This window comes from Choloepus didactylus, chromosome 27, assembly GCF_015220235.1.
Source record: "Choloepus didactylus isolate mChoDid1 chromosome 27, mChoDid1.pri, whole genome shotgun sequence".
Classification (NCBI taxonomy): Eukaryota; Metazoa; Chordata; class Mammalia; order Pilosa; family Megalonychidae; genus Choloepus; species Choloepus didactylus.
Window position 1 is genome coordinate 18,199,121 of NC_051333.1, and position 12,344 is coordinate 18,211,464.

The 12,344-nt window shown below is 38.8% G+C and overlaps 1 protein-coding gene across 3 annotated transcripts in view; it reads right to left on the bottom strand.

The window, feature by feature from the left end:
- Positions 1–12,344, bottom strand: part of LOC119521689 (zinc finger protein 260) — a 129,351-nt gene that overhangs the window by 26,573 nt on the left and 90,434 nt on the right. The window contains exons 1-2 of one of the 3 annotated variants that reach the window (XM_037820264.1): positions 8,079–8,116; positions 5,344–5,551 (exon numbers count right to left, since the gene is read on the bottom strand). The exons of 1 other annotated variant lie outside the window; for it this stretch is intronic. The gene's annotated coding sequence lies outside the window, so the exon portion shown is untranslated. Of the gene's footprint in view, positions 1–5,343; positions 5,552–6,832; positions 6,917–8,078; positions 8,117–12,344 lie in introns of those variants that run through there. One more of the 3 variants, XM_037820265.1, reaches the window with a different exon arrangement.

Sequence of the window (12,344 nt, forward strand, 5' to 3'; positions counted from 1 at the left end):
TTCAGCTGTGGTGGCAAAAAGTTACACATTAGATAAGCATATGTTATCTACATTGTTATTAAATATCCTTCACAAACAAATTTTAATGATTTAATAATTTTCTATGGATGTATTTAGTTTATCCAACAGTTCCCTATTGTTGAGCATATATTTTAAATTTTCTGCTATTATAAACAACACCTAAGTATTTCCTTAGTATAAATTCCCATGAGAAGAATTATTGGCTCACTTGGACTTTTCACGCACTAGAAATAGCTTTGCTCTTATACTCACTGAGAAAAGTTAAGTTTATACTCCATAGTAGGTGAAAAGAGGGATAAACTGGAGGCAAGGAAGTGAAAGAGTTCCAAGCATAAAATGGAAGAAATATGAGATAGAGAAGTCAGAGGGAAGAAGATGCCTGAGCCTGGTGACTAAGGGAGCTGGGGTTATCAGAGATTTTCAGGCTGACCATATTTTCATGCTTCTGAACCTTTGATTACGTGGAAATGTCCACCCCAAACCCTCTAGTGTCCTCTTACTCTCACCCAAATTACTGTTCCTCTTCAGTGTTTCCACAAAATTGTTTTTATACAGTTTCCTCTGCATTCTTTGAAGGTGTAATAATGTTACTAAGCTTTGTATTTGATGGCTTAGCAGTTGCCTACAGAGTGTGCAATAAATCTTAAGGCAAAAAAAAAAACAAACAAAAAAAACACCAGCATGGGCTGGCACAAGGACAGATACACAGAGCAATGGAATAGAATTGAAAGCTCAGAAAACAACCCTCACATTTACGGCCAACTGATTTTTGACTAGGTGGCAAAGACCACTCAATTGGGAAAGAAAAGACTCTAACAAATGGTGCTAGGAAAACTGGATTTCCATTTGCAAAAGAAAGAAGGACCCTTACCTCACATCATATAGAAAAATCAATACAAAATGGACCAAAGACCTAAATATAAGAGATACAACTATCAAACTCCTATAAGAAAATGTAGGCGCATCTTCAAGACTTTGTGTTAGGCAATGGTTTCTTAGACTTACACCCAAAGCACAAGAAACAAAAGAAAAAATGGATAAATTGGACCTCATCAAAACAAAAAGTTTTGTTCCTCATAGAACTTTATAACAGAAGTAAAAAGACAACCTACAAAGTGGGAGAAAATATTGGGAAACCACATATCCAATAAAGGATTAATATCCAGTTTATATAAAGAAATTCTGTAACTTAACAACAAAAAGACAAATAATCCAATTTTAAAAAATGGGCCAAAGACTTGAACAGACATCTCTCCAAAGAAGATATTCAAATGGCCAGAAAGCACATGAAAAGATGCTCAGCATCTTTAGCCATCAGGAAAATGGAACTCAAAACCACAATGAGATACCATTTCACACCCATTAGGATGGCTGCTATTTAAAAAAAAAAAACAGAAAATAACAAGTGTTAGAGAAGATGTGGAGAAATAGAACACTCATTCCTTGTTGGTGGCAATGTAAAATGGTGCAGCTGCTGTGGAAGACACTTTGGCAGTTCCTCAGAAAGCTAAGTATAGAAGCACCACATGACCTGACAATCCCACGACTAGGTATATACCCAAAAGAACTAAAAGCAGAAGCTTGAACAGATATTTGTACACCAATGTTCACAGCGGCATTATTCACAATCGCCAAAAGATGGAAACAACCCAAGTGTCCATCAACAGATGAAAGCATAAATAAAATGTGGTATATATATATAAATGGAATATTATTCAGCTGTAAAAAGGAATGGAGTCCTGATACATGTGACACACGGATGAACTTTGAAGACATCATGTTGAGCGAAATAAGCTAGACCCCAAAGGATAATTATTGTTATGATCTCACTATTTTGAAACAATTAGAATAAGCAAACAAGTCAGAATCTAGAATATGGGTTACCAGGGTTCCTATTTGGAATGATGGAAATGTTTTAGTAATGGATGGTGGTGACCGTAGCACAACATTGCGAACGCAATTAACAGCATTGAAACATGAATGTGAATAAAAGGGAAAATGTTAGATTGTATACATGGTAACAATAAAATTTTTTTTAATTCCATGGAAGTACACTACACAGTGAACCCTAAGTTAAATCATGAACTTGAATTAACAGCACAAATATAAAAATGTACTATCATTAATTATAATGAATGTTCCACACCAATGCAAGGTGTTGGTGGGGCGGTGGTAATAGGAATCCTATACTTTATGCATGATCATTCTATAAACCTGCAACTTCTCTAATAAAGAAATAAAAAGAAAAAGTTTAGGCTAAAACGGAAAAAAAAACTGAGTCTACAACGCAAATGGTGAATATTATGGTAAATTAACTATATCTCAATAAAACTGCTTTGAAGAAAAAATACAAATATGATTTGGAAACAACTGTTGTAATTATTTTGTTCAACCCTACACAAATACATTTTAGGACTTGGCAAATATAACTATGAGAACTGTGACCAAAAAAGAGAAAACTAAACAGAAAAATAAACATAGAAAAAACAGAAATAAAGTATTTCTTCACTCCAAAACCCACGTGAATTTTCCTAAAATTTTAACTGACAGATAAGAATAAATCTATTTACTTTAAGTTTCCCAATTAATTTCTAAAAATTATTAAAGTTGTGAAACTATGATGCACAATAGTTTGGGACTTAAACTATGACATTCCTAGCAAGCCAGATGTAAACAGAAAAATTATATCTCCTTGGGAACTAAATCTCCTTGTATTTTTACAGGGATTACATCAACATCTTCACACATACTTATCAAAATTGAATTTTTCATACTATAAATGACAGTCCCGAACTGAACCAGAGAATTCAGGCAACATCTAGGCCCCATTATCTGAATATCACATAAAATGGTCCTTTCAACAGCAATTGGATCTTGTGGTTAAAATTCTGTATTTTCAAAATGTATGTCAAAATGCTCTAAGTGTAAATGGAGACCTGTTAGAACAGGAGTTGGCAAATGACCCTCTATTACCTCCTTCTGTAAACAGTTTTACTAGAACAGTCATGTCCATTCATTTTTTTGTCCATTCATTTTCTATTTGTCTATGGCTGCTTTTATACTAGAATACCTGTGTCAGTTTGGATATATTATGTCCCCCAAGAAAAAGCCATTATCTTTTAATCCAATTTCTTGGGATATTGGGATTGGGATGTTTCCATGGAGGTATGGCCCCACCCATTCAGTGTGGGCCTTGATTAGTTCACTGGAGTCTTATAAAGGGGCTCACAAACAGAAGGACCTCAGAGCTGCAGCTGAGGAAGACATTATGAAGACAGCCGTTGAAAGCAGACTTTTGCTCTGGAGAAACTAGGAGAGGACAAAATGCCCCAAGAGCAACATATTGAAGAATGCGCAGGACCTGAGAGAGAAGCTGGAACACAATATAGGATCAGCAGATTCCAGCCATGTGCCTTCTTAGCTAAACAGAAGTTTTCTAGATGCCAATGGCGTCTCTCCAGTGAAGGTACCCTACTGTTGATGCCTTACCTTGGACACTTTACAGCCTTAAGACTATAACTTTCTAACCACATAAACCCCCTTTATAAAAGCCAATCCATTTCTGGTATTTTGCAAAATGGCAGCGTTAGTAAACTAGAACAATGCTTGAGTTGAATAGTTGCAAGATACATCCACAAGGCCTAAAATATTTACTATCTGGCCCTTTACCAAAAAAGTTTGTTGACCCCCTCCTCTACCCGGTGAGAACCAGAATGCATTGTTGACCTAGCTCCAACCACAACTAGACAATAAAAAGACAACCTGGAAGAACCTGCATCCTTAAAAGACCAGAAAGACTGGAGGTACCATGCAAATCTGGACTACACACAACCTAACATTACATTAGCAAGAAATCAACTCCTACATTCCTTAAACAGCACATTTTGGGGTTTATTTTAGTCACTTATCTTTACCATGATTAATACATTTCTTGGTCCTGTCTCATTGCTTTATATACATATCATATATATAACAATTAACAAATATCAATAACCAGCCTAGATTTCTCTCAACACCTGATTCATATATCTGTGAACTCAACATCTCCACTTGGATGTCTAATACTGTTCTACCTTAACCTGCTCTAAACCAAACTCTTGCTGTCTTGCAAACCAAATCCTCCCAAATTGTTTTCATCTCTAATTAACAATCTCATTCTCCACATTGCTCAAGCCTTGATGCTTCTCTTTCTCTCAGAACATACAGTCATTAGTTTTTCAATCCTGTTAGATTTATCCTCAAAATATGCCCAGAATCTGAACATTTCTCCCAACAGTCATTGGAACCACCTAACATAAGTGGAGCACACAAATATGTGTGAGCACACTGATGTCTAAGTCACATCATGCCTTGCCTGGATTATTTAATAGGCTCCTCACTGGTCTTCTGCTTTTGACTTTGCCTCTCTACAACTACTCTCAACAGAGCAGTCACAGCAATGTTGTTTCAGTCATATCACGACATTGCTCTGACTAAAAGTCTTCTTGTATATTTATCAAAACATTTAGAAGCATATATCAAATACCTTTAATAGCTGCTGCTTAGGGTGAACAGAAATGGAGAACTGAGGACCAGGAGTGAGAGTGATATGTACCTTAATGTTTCAATTTTCTCCCAAGTACATGTACTATATTTTAAAAATATTAGTATTATTTCTTTCTAAAAGTAACAAGGAGGTGAACTAGTAAGAAGGCAGGAGTAATTTCCAAGCCCCACAATATTGTTAAAAGGCAGGGGTACGAGAATGTTCAATTATAATGGTTAGAGGTAAGAAGACAAAAGGAAAACAGAGTAAGGGAGTAAAATTCAACAGAGTTATATAACAATGGAAGGAGTGATTATAAAAAGATAAACTAGTTACAATTTTAAAAATATGAAAACAAGATAAACTAGAAAAAATAGGAATCTAAGTTTTAAACTTTTGAAAGACTGCACATCAGTGAAGGACTGAATGTTAAAGGAAATGAGTCTAAGCATACAAGGAGAAGTAAAAGACTGAGGATATTAGTGAAAGGGAAAACAAACCTGAAACTGACGCTGTAAAAATCATAAAACTGAAACTGCAAATGAGGTTATAAAGAGGCTGGCATCCAGAATAGAGATAAGAGGGAGAACCAAGCCTCCAGAATCTGAGAAAATAAGAGCACAGATTCAGGAAGAAAATCAGAAAATGTTATTAAGTATCTAAAGAATTCCCAGCAACTGTCACTCCAAAAAACAAGTGCTGATAAAATCTCAGAATAAATTTTAGAGATTACAAACCCTCACTGAATTATGGTAATCAGCCTTTATCCCATTCATTCCTGCCTGGTTCTAACTTACCTGGAGAACATCTCCTTTGTATTTCTTTTTCAATCATCCATTGCTCTTGTGTGAACTGATGACTTTAAACTTGTAAACAGAAAAGTGAAACAGAATTTAGATGTTACTGTTGTTGATCAACGCAGCATCCCAGAATTCAGGCTGAAACCTTAGGATCCTCAGGGTTTTTGAAGAATAAGGAAGGTAAGAGCTGCACAAAGAAACTGGCCTGTGAAAAAGAACAAAGTAATGTTGACCCTTTGCCTTAGAAGCTGGTGCACACTGAAAAAAAGAGAATTTTACTTTGCATCTCAGGCCAAACCCATTAAGCCATATAAAGGCCCATACATTTCAGGAAGGACAACTGAAGATACCTTATTTTCAGAATTTAGGTTATGAAAAGAAACTACAAGACTAGGTTGCTAGAGTTCTCCAGTATCACAACCTGTACAGTTTCTTTGCATGGATTTCACTTTTGGTCCTTGCTCCTGATACAACAGTCACATATTTGAATATCACTTTTCCCAATAACTCCAAAATAACACTTTACACAAGTAAGTCATAACCGTGAATGATATGGAAAAAAAAAAAATGTATAGGAAGGTAATCTGACAGTATTCATGGATCAGAACTCCTAAAAAATTTAGAGGCCTAATATTTTGCCCAAGAGAAATTAAATGTTATAAACATCTATAATTATATGCTCATTCATTGATTCAGCAAACATATATTTATCATTTATTATGTGTGATGAAGAGATCTTAGTTTCTACTTTGTAATGGGGTGTATAGATGAAAGAGTCAAAGTTACTCAAAAGCTCTTCTCTTAATCAGAGATAAGAGGCTTAAAACCTGGCTGGACAGTGCTATGAATTGCTGACACAGATAATACAAAAGGGGAATGGATGGAGGCAGACTGAAAGAGGAAGGAGATGGTGTTAACATTTTGGACATAAAGTTTAAAGCTCCTAAACAACCTCCAGGGGGAGCTGCTCATTAGGAAGTTGGATACCCCAGTCAGGAGCTTAGGACAACCCTCAAATAGAAAAAGACATTTGTTGGTCATCCGTGTTACCTGAAGTCATAGCAGTGGAAGTCTGTTGCATGAAAAGTACTTACAGATTGAAAAGATGATCAAGGTCAGAAACACAGAAACACCAAAAATTAGGGACAAGCAAAAACATAAGTCACTAATGGAGTTGTGGGGAATTTTTTGTTCATTAGCTTTGACTGCAATTAGAAAAAATTATAGTATTGTGAAAGTCAAGGAAACATTTCAGGAATGAGGCAGTGATAAATATCTGAAAAGGAACAGAGTAAGCATAGAAATCTAATTCCTTCATTTCAATTAAAAATGAAAATGTACAAAATAGGTGAGAAAGAATATAGGGTGGAAAAAAAAGTGGTTCTTCTCCCTACATTAGCATACCCCTCCCCCACTCAACCATTTATATTATTTTCTGTGTAAACTTCAAAAGTTTCTTCATGCAGCTACAAATATACATTCTTACCCTCTTACTCTTGGTGCATGCTGCACCTCCCTTTCTTCATGTAACAAAAAATCTTCCAGCCTTTTTTTATCTATATAAGATACATAATAAATATTTCCATTGGTTAAAGTCCTCTTTGGGATCCTTCAATACCATTTAAAAATAATCTTCATAAAGGTTTTATGCATTTCTTGTTTATCCTTAGGTGTTTTATCTAATTTGTAAATAAAGTCCCCTCTTCACTGTAACTTTTACCGATTTTTTTTATATCAAAGCTACTATTTCTGTATAGGAATTGTGTACCCTGATACCTTACTTTTAGATTTCAATGAAAATTATGTCAAGAAAATTATGCCGAGAAAAAAAATACTCGAAGAAAACATCTTTGTAGATAGAAGAAAATTTCCTTCATTACATTTTCATAGGTCACTTGGTATGGGGAAAACTTAGCCAAATTAGGAGTCAGACTGTCACGCTCATCGACCAACTGGAGAGTCTTAAAACTAGGCTACTAAATCTCTCTAAGCCAAAGTTTTCTCTACAGACCTAGAACCCAGGACAAATGTACCAATTCTGTGCTGCCTCCACGCGTGGGCACTACCTCAAGATATTCCTTAGTTTAGGGCTTGTCACAACAGCCCCGCCAAAGTTCTCCCAAAGAATTAAGAAAGAAAACCTACTGGAAGTCTAGGAACCCCATCACCAGTTTTTCGGAAATCTTTCCTCTTTAAAAAAAAAAAAAAAAATTGTTTTTGATTCCATAAGGAGTCTGCTTTTATATAAAAATCACCTTTTACATTACTTATGAGCTGAATGACTTAGCCTTTTTCTTTTCTCATCTTCCAGGAAAACGGAAGCTCCATAAAGTTTCATCCTTTTTATCACTGTTTTATTAGACATGAAAAGAGTGAGGTTATTTTTAGTTTCCTATCTCACAAAACTCACAATCCCATCTATCCATACAGGCATCCATCCATCTACACAAACTTGTAACCACAGAGTTTCACACTTACTCTACAACCCAAACACTGTCACACTCACGGTCTCTCACCCACGAATCTGCCAGTTTCCTTCCGTACCCTTCCTCCCATCCTCACAAACTCTGAACATCGCCACCGCACAGAAGGCGATTCCTCCCCTTCTGCCTCCTCAGCCGCGTCGCAGCCTCAGGGAATCCTTCCCTTCAGTCGCCCTGGCCCGGTAGGGGACCCAGAAGCCCAAGACCTACAGCCGGCCCCACGATGCAAGGAGTCGAAACAAAACTCACCGGCAAACAAAGACAACGATGGCGAACTAAAGAGACTGCGCCTGCGCAATCCTTGGGTGGATGGGCCCCACCTCAAGAGGCTACCGCTCCCAGAGGTCTCCGGGGCTCGTCCAGTCCCCGCCTCAGGATCCCACGGAATCTGCTCACTTTTCTGACTGTGAACTACGTTTCCCAGAAGGCTAAGCGGCTCAAATCAAATTTTCGCCTGAAATTTCTTTCCTCCGCTATAGCTTATGAGACTGTCTTCCTGCTGGAGAGAGGGGTGTGAAGAGGCCGAGTCTTCGGGGAAGGCTCAGCTCATCCACAAGGGAGCAACGGTGCGAGGCTAAGCCCGGACCCTGTCTTCCATGGCCAGGCTCAGACCGGGCGCCATTTTGCCTCTCCCGGGGAGCGCACTGAACTGCATTTCCCAAAGGGCGCTGCGTCCGCCGTTGCTCCCCACGCCGAGGGCCGCATGTCTGTCCCGAGAAGTGCTGGTCACGGGTGCCAGTCTTGGTTGAGTTCGGCCAGGCCAGTACAGACTGACGCTATCCAGGGAAAGCGGGAGACGGAACGGAGACTGAGTATTAAGTCTGGTCGGTCGAAGAGGACTAAGGCGGGGTGGTTGTGAAATTGTCCTTAATTGTGTGACGTGTCTTCCAGTGATGTGTGTGTGTGTGCGTGTGTGTGCGACTGTAACGCCGAGTGTGCGGATGTGGAGAGCTTTTGACTACGCGGGTGTGAATGTGAGTTCCTGTGGTGGGCGTATGGTTGTGATTGTGTTACAGTGTGTGTGTGTGTGTAGGTTACCAGAGACTGTGCGGGTGTCCCCGTCGTAGGGGTATGATAGTGACTGTGTGACTGTGTGTGCCTCTCTCTCGTCTTTGCCGGTGAGTTTTGTTTCGACTCCTTGCATCGTGGGGCCGGCTGTAGGTCTTGGGCTTCTGGGTCCCCTACCGGGCCAGGGCGACTGAAGGGAAGGATTCCCTGAGGCTGCGACGCGGCTGAGGAGGCAGAAGGGGAGGAGTCGTCTTCTGTGTGGTGGCGATGTTCAGAGTTTGCGAGGATGCGAGGAAGAGTACAGAAGGAAACTGGCAGATTCGTGGGTGGGAGACCGTGAGTGTGACGGAGTGTTTGGGTTGTAGAGTAAGTATGTGCCTTGTGACGGTGGCTGTGACTCTGTGTTCGTCTGGGGATTGTGACTATGTGCAGCACTGTATGGGGTGGGAGGGTGAAAGGGTGCTTGTGACTGTGTAAAGTGGTGGGTGTGTGACACCTGTGCAGCACTGTGTGTTCGTTTAGAGAACCTGTGACTGGATGGCTGTGTCTGTGTGGGAATGTGATTATGGCCTTGTGCAGCCTTGTGCGTGGGGGTGGAGAGGGGTGCCTATGACTGAGGTTGCGACTTCAGCTCTCTGCCCCAGAAGCAAAGGACACCTCTGCCTCCTGACCGCAAAGACCCTGGCTCTTCTCTTTCTCGTTGGGATTGAGATGGAATCCCAGTTCCCTCTGACCGACCTCGTGTGTGTGTGTGTGTGTGTGTGTGTGTGTGTGTGTGTGTGTGTGTGTTGGGAAGGAGGGGAAGAGACTGGGGACCTCCAGCCTTGTGAGCTGGATCTCAAGAAAGGTCTGGTGTCTTCCCTGTCTTTATCCTTCTCCAAGAGAGGTGCACAAAGGAGAAGAAAATGATTTTGACCTCTAAAAGCCATGTTCAAGTTGCCTTGGTGTTTTCTCTTTGTTCCTGAAATGCTCTATTTTTTCAGGACATTTTTTTTTTCTTTCTTTTTTGGCAAACACTTTGCCTGAAAAAAACAAAACAAAAAAACCACGTTAAATAACCTGAAACTTACTATTTCTCTTTGGAAGTATCTTCCTTGCATTGCCTAATATTCTCTTATTAATGTGGGAAATGGTTCTGTTCATCTTGTGTCAAGTATTTTGGTAAAGTATGCATATAAGCATGTATAAGCACACAATTCACACGTGTATACATATATACATATATAGCCTATATTTTCACTTAAATAATGTTATAATTTCCCATGTAATTGAAAATTCTTTGAGAATATTTGAAATATTACATACTATTAATTCTTTTGTCACATGGGTGGCTAGCCCAGTATCCATTCCCTCCTTCTTTATTGCTGTAAGAATCCTGATTCTCTTTGAAGGAGCACTGTGCCCAGCTTAAATAAAGAAAAACAACAGGGGGATCAAAACCACATGTACTGGTTTCCCCAACAGATGTAAATAAAAGTTTTTAGATTGGGTTTCTCAGTTCTGTTTTTTTTCCCTCAACTTTTTATTTTGAAATTATTTCAAACTTCAGGACAGTTGTAAAAATAATGCAAACCTCATACAGAGAAGTCCAACATACCCCACCCCCCAGATACCCAGATCCATCAATTTTAACATTTTGCCACCTTTGCCTTATCATTCTAGCTATTACGTATCTATATCTATCTAATCTATTTTCTGAACATTTGACAGCAGAGTGCACACATCATACTCCTTGAACACATAATACTTTCATGGATATTCACTTATATGATCACCTTAAGTGCAGTTACCAAGTTCATGAAATTTACCAAAATTCCAACTTATACAACTAAAATTTCCCCTTTTACCCACATACAGATACATAATTCAGTTGTGTTAATTACATTCACAATGTTGTGCAACCAACACCAAAACTTTTCTGTCATCCAAAACAGAAATTCCATAGTGATTAAGCATTAACTCACCATTTCCTACCCACTCCAGCCCCCCGATAACCTATTCTAGTTTCTGATGCTATGAATTTGCTTGTTCTAATTATTTCATATCAGTGAGATCATTCAAGATTTGTTCTATTGTGTGTGGCTTATTTCTCTCAATATAATGTCTTCAAGGTTCATGCATGTGGGTGCATGTATCAGAACTTCATTCCTTTTCATGGCTGCATAATATTCCATTGCATATATATACTATATTTTGCTTATCCATTCTGTGGTAGGAAACAGTACCAGTGCGGCCTGCCACTTTTCCTTGGAACCGAAAAATACATCTTGTGTGCAGGACCAGATATGTCAGCCCGGCAGGATAAAACACAATTCCCTAGCAGATAAGGAGACTACCCATAAGTTGCTTCCCCTATTGTCTTGAGCATATTTAAATATTCCCTGGAGACAGTTTGATTCTGGTGGACATGTTTTATGACATTCAGCTCATACCCTAGTGGCATATCCATCCCTGCAGGGAAGGAGAGAGGTTCCTCTACTACAGCACACAAACACAAGAGAGAGGTGCTGTGTGTAAAACATTTGCATCGGCCACAGATGGAGCCCCACTGGCTATGGGGGAACAATATCCACTAGTAAATAGGACCTTGCTCTGTCTCTTCTCCACATGAGTAAAACAGTTTTCCATTAGAGCCTGTGTGAGTACTGCTTTTGCTGGCAACCCTGTACCCATATTGGAATGGATTGACATCTCTTTAGGTGTTTGTCCTTCTGACCAACACAGCTCATCTGTTGATGGACAATTGGGTTGCTTTCACCTTTTGACAATTGTGAATAATGCTGCTAGGAACATAGATGTGCAAATATCTATTTGAGACCCTGCTTCCAATTCTTTTGGTTATATACGTAGTAGTGGGATTGCCGGGTCATATGGTAATCCTATACTTACTTTCTGAGGACTGCCGATGGTGCATCAGCTGCACCATTCTCATTCCCATCAACAAAGAACGAGTGTTCCTATATCTCCACTTTCTCTCCAACATTGGTATTTTCCATTTTTTGATAGTACCCATTCTAATGGTTGTGAAATGTTATCTTGTAGTTTGATTTGTATTTCTCTAATGACTAATGATGTTGAGCATCTTTTCATGTGCTCTTTGGCCATTTGTGTATCTTTTTTGGAGCAATATCTATTCAAATCTTGCTCATTTTCTAATTGGGTTATTTGTCTTTCTGTGTTAAGTTGTAGGATTCTTTATGAATTCTGGATATAAAACCCTTATCCAATTTATAGTTTCCAAATATTTTCTCCCTTTTTGTAGGTTGTCTCTTTACTTTCATGATGAAGTCCTTTGATGCACAAAACTTTTAATTTGGTGAGGTCCATATATGTTTTTCCTTCTGTTGTTCATTTAAAGTCTGTTGTTGGTATAAAGTCTAAGAAAACATTGCCTAACACGAGGTCCTGAAGATGGTTCCCTATGTTTTCTTCTAGGGATTTTATAGTCTTGGCTCTTATATTTACATCTTTGATCCATTTTTTAGTTAATTATTGTATGTAGTATGA